Consider the following 10,806-nt stretch of genomic DNA (forward strand, 5'->3'; position numbering starts at 1 on the left):
CAACTAGGGAAATCATCATTTTGCTCACAAAACTTTTGTTGTTTTTATTTTAACAATCACCGGAACTATGGAGTGATAAGGCTAACACATATTAGTGTATGGTGGAGTCTAATTCAACAGAACAATGATGAGACACCAATCCAACCAGACCAAGTACATTGCACATTAGTGAGGGAAAGGGGAGGTCGATAACTGGGCCTCGGTCTCATGCACCCTTGTCCAATGAACAAAGGAGGTTGTGCAGATACTAGATAAGCTAATGTATAGAGGAAACAGTGGCTTGGGATGGAAATAGTGGCAAAAGGACTTACACAAAAAGGTGTTAGTTATGAAGAGACTTCTACGGCCACACAAAAAATGGGCCAGCATTAGGACACTCTTTTCCTTGGAAACTTGGAATGGATGGAAATTTTATCAAATGGATGCGAAGGATACTTTCTTGAATAAAGAAATTAAAGAGAATGCCTTCATGTTTGCTGCATCTTTTGTTGATTTAACTTGTTTTGCTTTCTCTTACATTCTGTTGCTACATGACCTGGTTCAAGGCAGGAAAAATAGTTGATGTCTTTCAAGGGAGAAAATAATCTCCTTTGAGATATTTCGAATTTGTTTAACTCATCTCTAGGAAGAAATGACCTTTTTGCAAGAACCATTTTCTTTGACTTATTCTTTGGTTCTTCTTGTTGTTTCTTGCTTTTGATGGCTTCTTTGCTATTCACTCTCCTTGTACCTTCCTCTAATGGTCTTTACAGGATTGCTTAATTATCCTCTATGATTTCCTTTAAGCTACCACTCTTTTCTTCTCAATCCATCATGGATGCAATGTCCTCTCCTAATTGCTTACACAACCTATTCTTTTTATCTAACTCTCTTCCACCTCAAATAATTTTAGACTCTATTCTCCTTTAGTTGATTATTCATCATCTCATCTATTCTCCTTGCCTCTTCAAGTTGTGTTCTTAGGCTAATAATTTCCTTATTATATTCATGCTCTCTTTTATCACATCTATGCACCAATCTCTTCAAATCTTTTTTTCCATTCCTTACTCTTTCTATTTCAGTTATATATGTATCAAGATTAACTTGTTCTTTAGCTAACATTTTTCCAGGTTCATTTACACATGCCCAAGCTTCATATAACTGAGCACTTTCCTTTTGAATTCAAGGTACAGAAGTCCGAATTTTCTGCTCCGCAATTCCGCGTACTGCACTCCACAAGGTTGAGAATAGGCGAGTTATGTGCTGTATAAAGGCTGAGAATTAGGACGAGCTTTGTGCTCTACAAAGGCTGAGATATAGACCAATCTATGTGCTTTATAAAGGCTAGGTGCTCTCCTCCAAAGAGACTGATTTTTGAGTCTCCATAGTGCCCGAGTTCTCTGCTCCAAAGAGGTCAAATTTTGAATCTCCATAGTGACCTAGTTCTCTATTTCAAAAGATGTTGAATTCAGAGCTAAACTAGGCCGAGTTTAGATCGAATGAAAACCCAAGAAGATGTCCCAAGAATTGATAAGATAATGCACCAAAAATCCTTAAACTAAAACAGAGATAAAACCAAGATTATTTGCCTTCGATCACCTCATTTCTTCCTCAAGTCTGAGTTCTGCACTTTTCTACCTTGACTGTGTTTTGTGCCTTTTCTTCCTTGACCGAGTTCTGTACCTTTTCTTCACCGAGTTTAGGTGATAATGGAGGAGAGGTTACTCCAATTTATACTCATTCAATCACTGAACCATCACGTCTATGGGAGGGGGCCTACTTGAGCATAAGGAGGCCGACTTGTCCTGGATAGGGTTAACCTGTTATCATTTATATTTTTAACATTAATGCTTTGTTTCAACAGAGTATAGATCCTTTACTAAATCTTGTCCATTCTTATGTATGTCATATGTATGTCAAAGGAAAGAGGTTCTAGTCTTTAGTTTTGCACAAACAATCTGTGAATGTGTCAAGCAATAGGTTTGATATGTGTTTCCTTTCTGAACATTTCATGCGGTGTTGTATAAGTTCTTAAACTTTAAATTACCAGCTTCTCCAAGATACTATCTCCTGTCCATTTCTCATATTTTTCTAAGAATAATAGACTTGCTTTCTTGTTTATATTTGGGATTAGGGAATTGACTCTTTATCAACCATACTTGTCCTTGGTTAATGACAATATCTCAAACAATGTCGTCTATGTTTGATAATTACTTTGACATCAATGATAATATTGTCCAATATTTTTTTTATTTTTTTCAATAATTAATTATTATTATTTTTTTTTGTAATTTAGAGGATAAGTAATTAAGTTACTCTTGTACTTGCATGACATGGGTTAATTTTATTACTCTTGTACTTGCATGACATGGGTTAATTTTAGGCACTACCACTTGCATGACAAATGGTCAATTATGGCAGCTACCACTATACCTACTAACCTAACACATTGTTGATTTTGGCTGCTAAGACTATAACTTGGGGGCCTACTACCTATCCTCCTCTAAGGATCATGTCGTGGAAATTAAATCTTGGATCTCTTGATTTGCACAATTTCACATCACTTTGATCACTAATTGAACTGCTCTTCAAACCTGGATGCGGGTGACATTCAAGGGAATTTATGAAGAATTTGATGAATGGCGGCCAGAGGACAAGGCACTTGGTGGATGGCACCTCTTCCCACACCCCTCTTAGCCGATCTCATGACACACCGCAGGCATCATTTAATGCAAGCTTGTGATGCAAAGGAGGTTTCATCTGCTCGAAAATGGACTCCCCTCGCCATTTTGTGGTTCCTTCTTCTCTGCTCCGCTACAACTACCCACCTCAAGCCATTGATTCGAGCTCCCACCAGTTACTGGGTCGCTATTGGTTAACCAGTTGTATCGATTTCGGTAATGGCCATCACCATTCCCATTCTAGGCTCTATCAGTTAACCACCCCCCAGCAGATCCTTGTTCCCCTTCTCAATCCATCCGCCATTGCTTCCAATGAACTCTTAGCCAGTCCTTCTGATATGGTTAGGGACACGGGGAGGTAGTTCCTGCCCTAAACGGAGCAGAATCCTGAGCGTGCTGACTCCTCTCCTTCCCCTGAAATGTATCACCCCCATAGCTTTGGTTTAGGAAGATATCCCAATACTCGTAGTGGTCGGGGTTGTGCTATGTCTCCGGGTGAAGGTCACACAAAATTTGGGGTTCACACAGCTAATTTTCCTTTGCCCCCTCACCCCACTCCCCACTCTACCCAATTCAGATTTTGAAGCACCTTGAACAAACCAGTGATTACTACTACAATCACCATCCTCTTCACTGAAGATAATGAATAGCCTGATACCCAAATGGAAAACTCGGATTTGAGGGAAGAGGTAGCTCTCAGACACAGAAATGGCGGAGACACAGGAAAGAATCTGCAAATTGAAGGAAAAATTGCTCTGCATGGCCAGACCACCGGTGGCGGTCAGCATGCTGAGGGTGGTAGTTCTGGTGCCACGGGCTCGCCAAGTGGAAGAGGGATTGAAGGGCCGGATTCGAAGGCAACTGCTAGCTGCCATGGTGATGTTCAACTTGAGGGTGAGCCACACGACCGAGCCTAGGCGAAGGAGGAGGATCACTTGACGAAGTATGCCTATCCTGTTGTTGAGGAGCCTATCCAGGATGAGCTTGAATGATACTAAATGGCTACGAGGTGTCCTCTGTTTGGTTTTTTTGATATATTAATTCTACTGGATTTTGTGTGGATCTTTCTGTTTGTCATGAAGAAAATTCTCTGATTTTTATTTTTTCCGTTCTTAAACACTGATAGATATTAAAACCCAATTTTATGGTTAAAATAGTTTTATTACAATGGCATTGAAGGAATCTCTATTCTTCACTAAATTATTAACTCCACTAAACATATATTCCAAAATGCTATAGTCTTCAATCTTATCCATTAGATTTCCAAATATTCTTTAACAATATTACTAAAATCTACAATTTACCGCGAAAATAATTAGCTCTCACCTCAAACAGGATAATGAGAAGAATAGCCATCAATTTCACGTGGAACACCTTCATATGAATACAATAAAATGTTCATATAGATGTCAGTCATGGATGTTTACGTTTATGGCAAACAAAGTGACACGCAGCTGTAATCGCTAGCCACCACTCGCACCGCGCTTTCGAAATTATGATAACATGGATAATGCATCAGGCCGGGAATGCATCGTGATAATAAATTATTGATTAAAAAAAACAAAATATCATCAATTTCACTTTAATTAAAGGCCTCCTTATTTGATCATTTCAAATTCATATTAAATCTTATTCAAAGTACTTCAATAAATTATGGATTTAATAAAAAAATCATCAATTTCATCTTTTATATTTTTTGGCCCGGAGTTAAAATAGTCTTTTGCAAGTGAAGTTATGATAGTCTTTTGCAAGTGAAGTTATGATTGTATATATAGGAGAAATAAGTGAATTTTACTATTTTTTTTGGTTTACATTTATCAAATTTGGTTTACATTATAGTTATCAAATTTTAATTTGAATTTAGATAAAAATTAGTATGAAAAAATTTCAATTCCAAAAAGATAGATAATATGCATCTTAAACATTTAAATATATACATTTTTTCCCCTAAAACAATGCCTACTACTCATATTCATTCTATTCATTTTAAAATTTAATTGATTTTTAATATTTTGATAACAATTTTAAAACTGCAATTCACTAAACAAAAACACAACCAAACTTGTCAATTATCTCCAAAATTTGCTGTTCAAAACTATATCCTTCCCAAGTTTCAAATCTTATCTAAAATCTTTTCTAATTGATACATATTTAAAATATATATATTCAATACTTATTTTTATAAGATTCCCTAATGTAAACATATTTAAAAAATCAAGTACTTTCTATAAAATATTTGTTAAACTTAAATTAAGACTCATTATCTTGTTATTTCAACTTTTCCAAACCTTCAATGAAACTATGAAATAAAGAATTGGGAAATTTCAAATTCACAATTAGTTTTCATGTATTACCTCCAACTCAACTCCGAAAGGCATTTGTTTTGTGTTTATAAGACACTTCACTTACCATTCTAGTCACACAAACTACCAATACTTTGACACACCCTTACTTACCATGAACCAATCATCCAAGTGATTAGCAACCATGAAGCTACTAGAATTGTATCAAATTATTAGATGTATGAATGAAATTCTTGAATTTCCTTACTTTTTTCCCAATTCTAATGTATTTGATAACTATGGTTTGCAACTTTTACAATCAAGTTGGCCAACAATCCTAGATTCCATGATCAAACCAAACATAGTATCATTTGATTTGGTATCATCTAGAGACTAAGACTGTGCATTTAAGACATTGTTCCACAAATGAGCAAATTGTAGACATCTTCTCCAAAGCACTGGGAAGAGAAAATTTTGAAAAATTGAGAATGATACATTAAGGGGAATATACATAAATAGTATTATAAAGAATTAGTATAGATCCATCTTAAGATCGATAAATATCCCCTCTCATCTAGGGTTAGAGTGAGGTTCAAAACTACAATATTTCTCATCTTCATTTCACTTGCAAAGAATTGAATTTAGGCTCTGAAGATAACAACCATTCTACCCAACCACCTGACATAACCTTAATTGACACACACACATATTGAATTTAGACTTGGAGATAACTACAACCATTCTACCCAGCCACATAACATAACCTAGATTTACACACACACTCTTCTTTTTTCTTCTTTATATTAATTAGAATAAAGAATAAATTTTAATTTCTAAATTAAAGTCTATCACCATTTTATAATATTTTATTTTCTAATGATATGTTATATCATAATATTTTTTTTAATTAAAGTTTATGGATATCTTGCAAAATAATATTTTTTATATTTTGTAAGAATTAAAATTATTATAAAAAGGTCCACTAGGTCTTAGATAGAAGATGGTGGGGTGTTCTCTTAAGACACTTATTGATGTGAAATCACTTGTTCAATTTAGGGTTCCCATATGAATGATGTATTGTACATGTTGAAGATGTAGTCGTGTCAAACTTAAAAAAAAATATTAATATCTTATTCATATCCTTCCATAATTATAAATACTAAAAACCAATTTTATAGTTAAAAACTTGATCACAACTGCATTGCCATAATACTTAAGTGATTAATAATTGCCATAGTTCTTAAATAATTAATTTAACAACATTATAAATTTATTTCCTAAAATAAAATTAATAAAAATTAGACAACTTAATCTTATTTCATTAAATTATCAAATATTCCTAAAGTCTACCATCTACCGTAAAGATAAGAATAATGATCTATTTCAAAAAAATCACAAACATACGAATACAATAAAAATTTCACCTAAACTCATAAAGTGGAAACCACATATACACCATACGGACACAATAAAAATGTTCATATAGATGGCAGTCATAAATGTCTACATTCGTGGCAAACAAAGTGACACGCAACTGTAATGGCTCAATGCTCTAAACATGTGGTGAATACACAAACCAGAGAGCTAGGCGCAGCTGTTGTCCTTGCTGCTGATGATGCAAGCGAACAGAAAATCCACAGCAATTCTCCTTCCACCAAATTATATTAACAGTCACCACTCACACCGCATTCTGGAAATCATGATAACATGGATAATGCATCAGGAGAATGCCTGGAGTTTGGAACCAGAGGTGTCAAGTGGCTGGCAGAGTCTGCCAATATCGAAAGTATTCCAAATTGCTTCATCCTCCCAGAACATGAACGCCCACATGATGACCTTCTTTCCTCTAATTTGCAGCTTAATTCTGCCCATCCACAGATCCCAATCATCGACATGGCCCATTTCCATATTGGAGATCAGCGATCCAGAATTATAAACCAATTGCTACAAGCCAGTGGAGAGTGGGGATTCTTTCAGGTACAGTGATCTGATTTGTACCAGTATTGTTATAGTTATTATTGAAGTTTTTAGTTATACCACAATTCATATGTTCAGTAAATTTTTAAATTTCCAAGTATTTATTCTGCCTGGGTGGTTTTGAATTTCCAAGTATTTATTTTGCCTGGATGGGATGTTAGTCCATGTTTGTACTGTATTTTCCTTTTCATTTAGGTCAGTGTGAAAATTACTCTAGTAATTTTTTCACATGTTTAATAAACTTTCAGATTTTTATCTAAATAGGCGGTTAGTTTCAAGTTCTGGGGTATTTCCAATTAGATGAGTGTGTGTGACTGTTACTCCAACACCAGTTTCAAATCCAACTAGGTTTCTATGCTGGCTATGGTGGTTAGTTAGTTTCATGTTTCCAGGATATTTTCAATTAGATGAGTGTGACAATTACTCCAATACCAGTTTTAAATACAACTAGATTTCCATCCTAATCAAAACTCTGATACCAAATTGAAATTTTCATTGCAATTATCAAAACTCTGATACCAAATTCTGATACCAAATTGAAATTTTCATTGCAATTATCAAAACTCTGATACCAAATTCTGATACCAAATTGAAATTTTCATTGCAATTATCAAAACTCTGATACCAAATTGAAATTTTCATTGCAATTATCAAAATTAATAAATTTAGAAACCCTTACTATTGCATTGAGCCAGCTGTTAATCCTATATTCCCAATAAATTAAGTGTGAACCCTACTTCAGTAATTGTAATTAGATAGCGCTTCTTCTTTTCACAGGTAATCAACCATGGCGTGGACGAAAGGATTCTGCACAATATGCTCAATGCGGGTCGTAGGTTCCACCAGCAACCGACTGAAGAGAAAATAAAATACTATACCGACGATTACGAGAAGACCAGATACGCCCCCAGCTTAGATAAGCCCAAGGACAAGCCCGCCAATTGGGTGGACATGCTTATCATGCCAATTTCTCAATTGTGTAGAAATAATAGTCTTGAGGACTTGCCACCTGTCTGCAGAGAAGCCGCCATGGAATACTGGAAGGCCATCAGGAACCTGGCTGAGACACTGCTGGGCGCCCTGTCTGAAGGCCTGGGAAAGCCCACTGACCATTTACAGCGCTGTGGATTAATAGATCGCTAGCTGGTTGCAGTTAATTACTACCCGCCCTGCCCCCAGCCGAACCTGACTCTTGGTTTCAGCCCTCATTCTGATCCAGGAACCATTACTATTCTCCTGCCAGATGATGTTTGTGGTTTGCAGGTTCTCAAAGATGGGGTGTGGGTCACGGTCCATCCCTTACCAAATGCATTCATCATCAATATTGCCGATCAGATGGAGGTAATTCTTTGCTTATTACTTACACTGAACAACAGTCTCTCGAAGAGAAAATCTAGGTGACGTAATTCTTTGCTTATTACTTACACTGAACAACAATCTATCGAAGAGAAAATCTAGGTATATAAGGATATATATTTTGAAGAGAAAATCTAGGTATATAAGGATATATATTTAGTCTGGTTTTTAGAATCAATTAGTGTGGTTTATTTTCAGAAATAGATTAATCACACTAGTTGGTTGGAAAAGCATCTAAGAGATTTTCTCCTATGTAATTTTCACTTAAAAAAATTTGTCATACATATTATGGATCACAGAAGTCACAGAAGCCAGAATTGGAAAAAAGATATATACCAGAATTGGAAAAAAGATATATACTTTGTTTATTGATTAGTCATTAAAATCGCCCATAAGATGTATATAATTTCATATGTTAATTTGATTAATGATTTTGGAATATTTTGAAAATGTGATCATAGTTGACTTTGTTTTGTATACATATTTTCAGAATATTTTAAGATCTAAGATACTTTAGGGTAGTTCAGGTAAATTTTACTCAATCAAGTTATCAATAGTTTCAGTGCTCCATGGTAACTAGAATCCATGGTTTTGCCCATGGTATCCATCTCTCCCTCAAACTACCATTGGTTTAAGCCTTCCATGTTTACCAGAATTCATGGTTTTGCCTATGATATTCATCTCTCAGTCAAGTAAACCAATCTTCATGTTTACCAAAATCCATGGTTTTACCCATAGTATTCATCTCTAATGTAATCTATTGAAAAAAAAAATTACAAATAATTTTGTCTGACAAAAATGTAGAATCCTGACAAAAATGTTTTTGGCCACCACCATGTCTCGCACTTTCTAAAACAGTATAGATAAAAATAGCCCATAATTCATTGCTTATCACTTAAACAGAACAATATATCTTTATCTTTGGCTTGAAATTTTCCTTTAAATAAAACCTTTTGACTTTTGTACTTCTCTCATCCACCCATATAATTTATTACGTGAATATTGTACTACACTTCTGATACATGTGACTATGAACACTCCCCAGTAAAATGCACTCCTGGTACATGTAGATTTAAATACTTAGCAAAGGAAAATGCAAGAGCAGCCTCCACTAAATCGAATATACAAGTCTGAACTGGGTGTGATATTTATTTTGTGATTTGGGCCTCCATGGAAAATGCAAGAGTAGCCTCCAGTCACTAAATCGAATATAAAGTCAGAATTGGGTGTGATATTTATTTTGTAATCTGGGCCTCCATGTTGCAGATTGTGAGCAATGGAAAATTCAAGAGCGTGGAGCACAGAGCGGTTACAAACAGAGTGGAAGCAAGATTGTCAATTCCTAGCTTCTTCAGTCCTCCATGGGATGTGAAGGTTTCTCCCATCATCAACAATGTCGATGATGGTGAAGGGTATCAGGAATGCCTGTTCGGTGATTACATGCGCTCCTTTTTGGCCAAAGGTTTAGAGCGGAAATCTGCTCTCCATTTAGCCCGGAAGATTACTTGATTATTTTCTCTTATTCTTTCGGTGGATTATGTTGTTTCGTTCTGGGTAATTAATAATTATAGTTCTACTCAGTGGTATCCATATGATTAACAGAAGAATTAGCACAGTTTATTATTGTTTTATAATTTTATTTAATATATATTGGATTTATTAAAATTGCAATATAGTATATATAATTTAAGTGATGAGAGGTTAAATATATATTTTAAAATATAATTTAAATAAGGAAAAAATTACAATTAGATTAAAAATTATATATTAAATATTGAAAATTTGTTATCAAATAATTATATTCGTATTGCTTTGAGCTAACACATCCTAGACCATAATTGAGAAAGTCCTGCACCATAATTGGGAAAGGTATTGATATATATTAAATATTGAAAATTTGTTATCAAACAATTATATTGATATTGCTTTGAGCTAACACATCTTAGACCATAATTGAGAAAGGTATTGATACATTCACAATATGTGAATTTTAAAATATGGTTTTTTTCTTCCTGAATTTTTATAACAAAGTTGTATTGGTATTACTTTGAGTTAACATCCTAGATTATAATTAAGTCCCAGAGAATATTTAAATGTAGGTTTTTTTTTTGGAATTTAGCCATAAACAATTTAGATATGAAATTAAAATTACGACAATTACATATTTATTTGAATATTTTTTAAAATGGTTATATAGATTTTAATGTTTTATTATTTCATAGAAAAATATATGTAGATATCTTACTCTTTTTTTGGAATTTAGCCATAAACAATTTAGATATGAAATTAAAATTACGACAATTACATATTTATTTGAATATTTTTTAAAATGGTTATATAGATTTTAATGTTTTATTATTTCATAGTGTGATAGTTATAAGGAAAAATATATGTAGATATCTTACTCTAACTACCTTGTTCAATAACAAATGAAGGAATGTAATCTTTCTATCTGATCTAGTTTGAGACTAGGATCCAAATGTGCTATTTTTGAACTTTTTCTATGGTAATATACAAAAAAAAAAAAAAAA

At 34.1% G+C, this 10,806-nt stretch overlaps 1 pseudogene across 1 annotated transcript; it reads left to right on the forward strand.

The window, feature by feature from the left end:
* Window positions 1–6,440: 6,440 nt before the first annotated feature.
* Window positions 6,441–9,855, forward strand: LOC149256642 (fe(II)/2-oxoglutarate-dependent dioxygenase 4 pseudogene; annotated as a pseudogene). The gene is made up of 3 exons (XR_016267282.1): window positions 6,441–6,919; window positions 7,697–8,260; window positions 9,542–9,855. The product of XR_016267282.1 is annotated as a fe(II)/2-oxoglutarate-dependent dioxygenase 4 pseudogene (transcript).
* Window positions 9,856–10,806: the final 951 nt, after the last annotated feature.

This window comes from Pinus tabuliformis, chromosome 7, assembly GCF_031772625.1.
Source record: "Pinus tabuliformis cultivar Carrire ecotype Pingquan chromosome 7, CPIR1, whole genome shotgun sequence".
Classification (NCBI taxonomy): domain Eukaryota; kingdom Viridiplantae; phylum Streptophyta; class Pinopsida; order Pinales; family Pinaceae; genus Pinus; species Pinus tabuliformis.